This window comes from Populus nigra, chromosome 6 (genome assembly GCF_951802175.1).
Source record: "Populus nigra chromosome 6, ddPopNigr1.1, whole genome shotgun sequence".
Classification (NCBI taxonomy): Eukaryota; Viridiplantae; Streptophyta; class Magnoliopsida; order Malpighiales; family Salicaceae; genus Populus; species Populus nigra.
The window spans coordinates 7,698,504-7,705,371 of NC_084857.1; the positions used below are offsets into that span (position 1 = coordinate 7,698,504).

At 33.7% G+C, this 6,868-nt stretch overlaps 1 long non-coding RNA gene and 1 pseudogene across 1 annotated transcript; both read left to right on the forward strand.

Moving 5' to 3' along the window:
- The first annotated feature begins 633 nt into the window (after positions 1-633).
- Positions 634-1,580, forward strand: LOC133696938 (uncharacterized). Its single transcript, XR_009842768.1, has 2 exons — positions 634-785; positions 1,084-1,580. It is a non-coding gene; the product is annotated as an uncharacterized LOC133696938 (long non-coding RNA).
- A 2,701-nt stretch (positions 1,581-4,281) lies between these two features.
- Positions 4,282-6,255, forward strand: LOC133697010 (6-phosphogluconate dehydrogenase, decarboxylating 1-like; annotated as a pseudogene).
- Positions 6,256-6,868: the final 613 nt, after the last annotated feature.

The window sequence follows — 6,868 nt, forward strand, 5'->3', positions numbered from 1 at the left end:
TGGATTTAGTGGTAGCAGGGATTTCCTTGGTGATTGGTTTGGGTATTTTCGTTTTTATTGCTTCCATTCTTTGCTCTGCCGCTTTCCTTCACAACGCCAAGTACGTGTCTTGATTCATCTTTCAACCATCCATTGGTAATATACCTCTCTCTCTCTCTATCTCTCTGTTCATGCATTAGGATTTTCCTTTTATCAATTCTTCTGGGTTTTTTTCCCCTCCTTAATTGTGTTCATTTTAGACTGTTAATTTAAATATAACTTGTTTGTTTTGTTAAGAAAAGAAAAAACTTAAATGTAGAGAACGCTGCCCTTGACTTCAGCTTGGTCATAAAGTTGGCAGCACTAATTATTGTAATGGGGTAAACTACTACAAATTATTAGGTTGTCTAAGCAGAAGAGCCTTGATTTTTGGGATTCATTATCACTACTAATTTAGGTGTCAATTAATTTGATACTACTATTTCTTAGTTTTCCGGATTTGGTGTTACTATAATTTCTTAGGCTAAGTAGCGAACAAGCCTATTCATATTTACTTGCATTCTTTCATAACAGCATGATTTTAACAAAACATGCAACCAGTTGATGAAAAATAATGACTTAAAAAATCTTTTTTCTTGAACTGTTTTAGGTGTTCCTGAGCAAGAGTTGCGGATACAATGTTGATGACTTGTTTCTTGATGAAGCTGCTGCTTTGTGAATTGCGATTGATGTAGGCGTAGCCGCGTGGGAAGCACAGGCAACAGAATGCAGTGTGTTCTTGCGCTGGCGCAATTGTAATTCCTAAGGTATTCAATAACAAAGTATAAATGTAGTTAATTCCCTCTTTAATTGTTATGTTGATCTTGTTCATTGCTAATTTGTTTGACATGCCAGCATGGGAAGTCACAGTATTACTGCAACTCTTATCTGATCATCTGTTGAAACTTCTTTACTCGTTAATGCTCCTGTTCATTTTTGGATATGATTGGTTTACCCTGTGCTCAAGCCTCAAAGCATGTCAAAACGCTTTTCACTATAAATGGTATGGTTCTCAGATTTATAATTACCTGTTCTTTTCTCTAAGACTCAGGCTTATCGTTTCAGATAGCCTTGATCCCAAAAAAAAGAAAAAGAAAACGGAGGATCAGGTGTCGTTGATCAAGAATCGAAGGCATGCAGATTGCAGTCTCCAAGACAAGCTAACCATACCTCACCTGGACTTGCCTCAGTTGAGAGTTTTGGCCGACCTTGTCCAGCAACGTTATCCCAGTTAATACTGTTGTTTCTTCCCATGCCTTGTCGTGGTTAGGAGAAAAGGTTGCCGGAGATTTAGAATTGCACGATTTACTGCATGAATCCATATGCATACACAAACTCTGCCCTGACTCCATCTATGTCCAAATTTGAGCTTATAGTTACTTTTCCATCAACAATCACCATAGATATGCCTCTCCACTGTAGGGAGATAGATTACTAGCAAAAATTAACATTGATAAAAAAACTAACAGACGTGGGGTTTTCACTTAGGCCCCACGCTCTATGCACAAACATTGTGTATTTGCAATGCTTTTGTTTTTTAATATCAATTTTTCTCTCTGCAATTGCATCTTTTTTAATCAAATTAGTTACTATTTTCTTATAATATGCTATAGAAAAACATAATAAGAAGATAGAGGACCAAAGTATAAAAAATAGCATCACCAATCTAAAATTCACATGAAAAAGTTTTTTTTGATCCCTTATTTCCCTTCTTATTCTATCACTGATCCCTTTAGTGTTTTGAAGTTTTGTTTTAATTCAAAATTTTATTTTTCTTAATTTTTCAAACATCGGTTTAGAAGAGAAGATAAGGAAAATGAAAAAAAAAAAGAAGAAAATAGTTGGTTGGCTACATTTCATCCATGAAAAAAATTATTATTGGTGTTAAAAAAAATTCTACTTAGATGTTTTTTGTCTTTTATATTGTCTGAAAACATAAATCAAATTTGATAAATGATTATAATTTTTATTTGATTTGTGTTTTTAAACGAATTTAAAAGTGTTTTGAGTTGATTTATTTGTATAATAAAGATGTTTTTTTAGGCATTTTTAAGTAAAAATAAGTTTAAAAATAAATTTATAGATAAAAAACCCTCCATCCTTATTTTTAACTATTCTCCAGTGGCAGGAAATTAAGCAGGCGCCCTAACTTTGGTTTTTTTTTTTTTAATAGAAGCTAGCAAAAAAAAACAAAAAAAAAAGGGTTATAAGAGCGTGTCTAGCCTTGCGAGCTTACTCGCACGACCTTTTCTTTAATGGACCAGAAATGCTGGCTTAGCAGCCTGTCCTCTTTTTAACTTTATTTTTTAAGATTGAAATTAATTAAAATAGATTTTATATATATGTCTGTGGGGTTTCTCAAAGATTAATTAAAAATTTGCGGAATTTTTTAATAAAATATTATTTATTTATTACTTGGTTTATGAATAAGATTATAATATTTTTTTAAACATTAGTTGTTTTTTTGTGCAGCCTACAGAATTATTTTTCCTTGAAATTTTATTTGATTAAATAATAAATTAGTTCCAAAAAATAAAACTATTAAACATAATTGGATTAACAAACCGTATATAAAATATCTTAATTTATATTTATTTATTAAAATTTATTTTTTAGTTAGTTTTAACAGTTTTTTTTTATATTTATTAACATATGATTCTTATACTATTTAATTAAATATTTACACCAACGTTTTTTATTTACAATTATTTTTTTTATGTTAAAAAACGTGTTGAAAACGCTGCATGTTCATTTGGTTTTGTCTTTTTGTGTGAGTGTGAATACAGGCCACCTGACTGGTTTTAACTCAAATGAAACACAGCATCTTAACGGGATGATATTGCCAGGCCGGTGCTGTGAGATCTTAACGAGTGAGGTTAAACCCAATAGATTTGTTGGCCTTTGAAGGAGTTCAGAGCCTAGTCCAATATTGGCTTGAGCCCACGTATATTCCTAAAGTTTAACAGGAAATGTGGCTTTCGGTTCAAGAGAAATTATTGCACGAATAATCCGGTAAGCAAATATAAAAAATTATGAAGTTTAATATTTATTAATTTAGTATTGAAATATAAAATTAAAAAATATAATTTAAAAAAAACAAGAAAAAATCCAAGTTAATTTAAGATAATATATTAAACCTACGACCTAGATCATGCGACTGAGATAACTTCATAAAAAATTAGAAGCTCTATTTTTAACATATTTAATGTTCAAGGCTAAAACTAAGAAAAAATAGATAAATTCATGAAACAAGGATAACTATATAGAAAAAAATTAAACCAAATTATAAAGCTCAATTCCCGAACAACCTAATATTGAAGGATAAAATTAAAAAAGAAGAAGAAAATTGAGTTGCTTAAGAGTGAAATTGAAAGAAGAAATATTCAATTAAAATGGACCATAAAAAATTAACTAAGTCAAATCAGGTCAACCTGTTAAACTCATCATTCGAATTATGAAATCAAGATAACTCCATAAAAAACAATTCGAAAAACATTACGAAGCTCAATTAAAAAATATATTCAATTAAAAAATAATCAAAAAAATAAACTCATTCAATCCAAATCAACATGTTAAACTTATGCTCGGTTCATGAGATCAGAAAAATTTCATAAAAAACAAATCAAAATAAATTATGAAGTTCAATTCCTAACCAACTCAATGTTAGATGATAAAATTAAAAAAAAAATTAATTAGTAAAAAAATCCTAAATAAATAACTCCAGTGAACTCGAGTTAATCTTTTGAAATTAGGATAAATTCATATATAAAAATTAAAAAAAAATTACAAAACTCTACTCCTAATGTATCCAATTTCAAAGGTTGAAATTGAATAAGAAAACTAAATTAATGAGATCGGTGTATAAACCAACAGAAAAGAAATACTAAATATAATTTTTAAAACAATCTAATATTAAATGATAAAATTAAAAAAAAACATTGAATTATTGAAAGTTGAATTGAAAAAAAAAACACAAAAAAAAAGCAAAAATTGTTATGCACTCACTCGACAATTGCCCATGTTATCGTTGTGTTTTCGCATTACGTTCGTTGTAATGCAAGACTTGGTTTTTGAATGTAGCAAAAACTGTACAAATTCGGTTGGCTTCATTCAAGTTCTAGTTTCTCAAGCAAACTTGTAATTATTTTATTGAACTTTAAAGAAGAAAGTAGTGATCTTTTTAGTAATCTTAAGGCACAGTTTTTATGTTGTTGTTATTAATGGTATAATTTTGATAGTGGAGGTAGGGCTCTTTTCTTTTTTTTTTCTTTTTTTTTTAATGATGGCATCTATCCTTCTGCCATCAATTTTTCGATATGTTTTCTTCCAAGCTCTTTGGATATTTTTTTTCGTATGCAAACCAATTTTGAAAGTATGATTCAAGGTTTCCATCTGCCGAAACTGAAATCCAGAGCTTGAACAGGAAACTAGATATGGCTCCCTCGACTAGAATTGGCCTTGCTGTCATGGGTCAAAATCCTGCCCTCAATATTGCCGAGAAAGAATACCCTATTTCTGTTTATCATCGGACCACCTCGAAAGTTGATGAGAAAGTTGAACGAGCCAAGTAGGAGGGAGATCTTCCCTTATATGGTTTCCATGATCCTGAATCCTTCGTTAAGTCAATCCAAGAACCTCGTGTGATAATCATGCTTGTTAAAGCTGGTGCCCTAGTCGATCAAACCATCAAAACTTCGTCAGTTCATATGGAGAAAGGGGATTGTATCATAGATGGTGGTGATGAGTGGTATGAGAACACTGAGAGGAGGGAGGAAGCTATGGCTGAATTAGGTTTGCTTTATGTTGGAATGGGAGTTTCAAGTTGCGAAGAGGGTGCTTGGCATGGACCTTCTTTAATGCCCGGTGGTTCATTTGAGGCCTCCAAACACAGAAGATATCCTTCTTAAGGTGGTTGCTCAAGTCCCTGATAGTGGCTCTTGTGTCACTTATATTGGCAAAGGAGGAGCTGGAAACTTTGTTAAGATGGTTCATAATGGGATAGCATATGGTGATATGCAGCTGATTTCAGAGGCCTATGATGTGCTGAAATCGGTTGGGAAGCTCACCAACGAGGAACTACACCAGGTATTGTCTGAATGGTTCAAGGGGGAGCTGCTGAGTTTCTTGATTGAGATCACTGCAGATCAGATGTATTTGGAATTAAGGATGACAAGGGAGAAGGATATTTGGTTGACGATGTTTTGGATAAAACTGGCTTGAAGGGTACTGGTAAGTGGACAATTCAGCAAGCTGCTGAGTTGTCAGTTGCTGCTCCCCACTATAGCGTCATCCTCGATGTAAGTAAGATTCCTCGGTGGCCTGAAGGAAGAAAGAGTTGAAGCTGTAAATTTTTTTTAATCAAGCGGTGTTGGTGACATCCTAGTTGACCAAGTCGTGGATAGGGTAAAACTGATCCATAATGTGATACAAGCAATAAATGCATCTAAGATATGCAGCAATGCCCAGGGTCTGAACTTGATACGCGCAAGGAGTTCTATAAAGGGTTGGGATTTGAAACAGAGGGAGCTAGCAAGAATTTGGAAAGGCGGTTGCATTATCCATGATGTCTTTTTGGCCGTATCAAGAAGGCCTATGTTAGAAACCCAGACCTGCCTAATCTTCTTGTGGATCCGGGGTTTGCAAAAGAAATTATTGAGAGACAATCTGCTTGGCGAAGAGTTGTCTCCATTGCTATCAACTCTGGTATTAGCACCACCCCTGGTATGTCTTCTAGCCTTGCGTATTTTCACACATACAGGAGGTCCATGCTGCCTGCTAATTTGGTCCAAGCTCAAGGAGATTTTCTTGGAGCGTATACATGTGAGATGATTGATATCCCTGGATCCTTCCATACTGAATGGTTTAAAATTGCTAAAAAGTCAAAGATCTAAGTTTAGCTTTCTCTCAGTGGTAATGTAGCAATCTGCCATGCAGCCTTGGTGACTTGATGTCATCAAACCTAATAATATTGCCCGTGGCAGAAAAATCAGGATGCTTATTTTGTTATCTTGCATTGGTATTATCTCACAGAGGTAAAGGCATTTTAAGTCTGTTCAATTGTTTGGGACTCGGCTACAGGTCCAGCTGCCTTTTTTCATTTTATTTTAAAGGATCAACCTCTTACTTAGATACCCCTTCTTCAATACAATAAGATCATCTATCTTGCTTGATCTTCAAAAGAGCAGCTGTATTCCATTTGAATTATGCATGCCTATAAAAGTTCATACCCCTTGTATCGATGCTTCTTTTTCTTCTTTTTTTTATCATCCTCTTTTTAAAAATGTTTCACTGCAATTGTTAGACTTTATATTTCTCAACACTCTCATCTTTTGAGGTACAGAGAGGAATTTCTCAATGTTCTGTAACTTCTGTCCTTGTAATGCAATTGTGCCCCTTGGTAGGTAGGATGCCACTGCTGGGTTTCTATGCCTATCCTTGGGTTACTTAAAAGATTGCTTAATTAATTAGATCTTCGTAGCTGTTACAAAGAGTGGTGGTTAATTCCAGGGTGCATCCCCTCTTCCTTAAGCCCAAAGTAGCATGGTGGGTGGCTTTTCATTAGACTACTGGTTTGTTGGCTTGAGGGTTGTCACATGGCCCTTAGCCAAGAAAGCTTGTGATGAGAGCTAAAAGGAAACAAGAGTGTTTGAATCTAGTACCCTAATGATGCTTGGCAAATATTGTCAGCCATGTCATTCATTTGTCTGGCTATTTGGATGTAGTAATTAGCTCTCTCCCAAGAAAGAATTTCTCTACTTTATTAAATCTTTTGGACCGGAATGGGGGTTTAAAACAATTTTTACATCTTCATATGTTCCTTAACTTACTTCACTTGAAAACATTAAAAAGA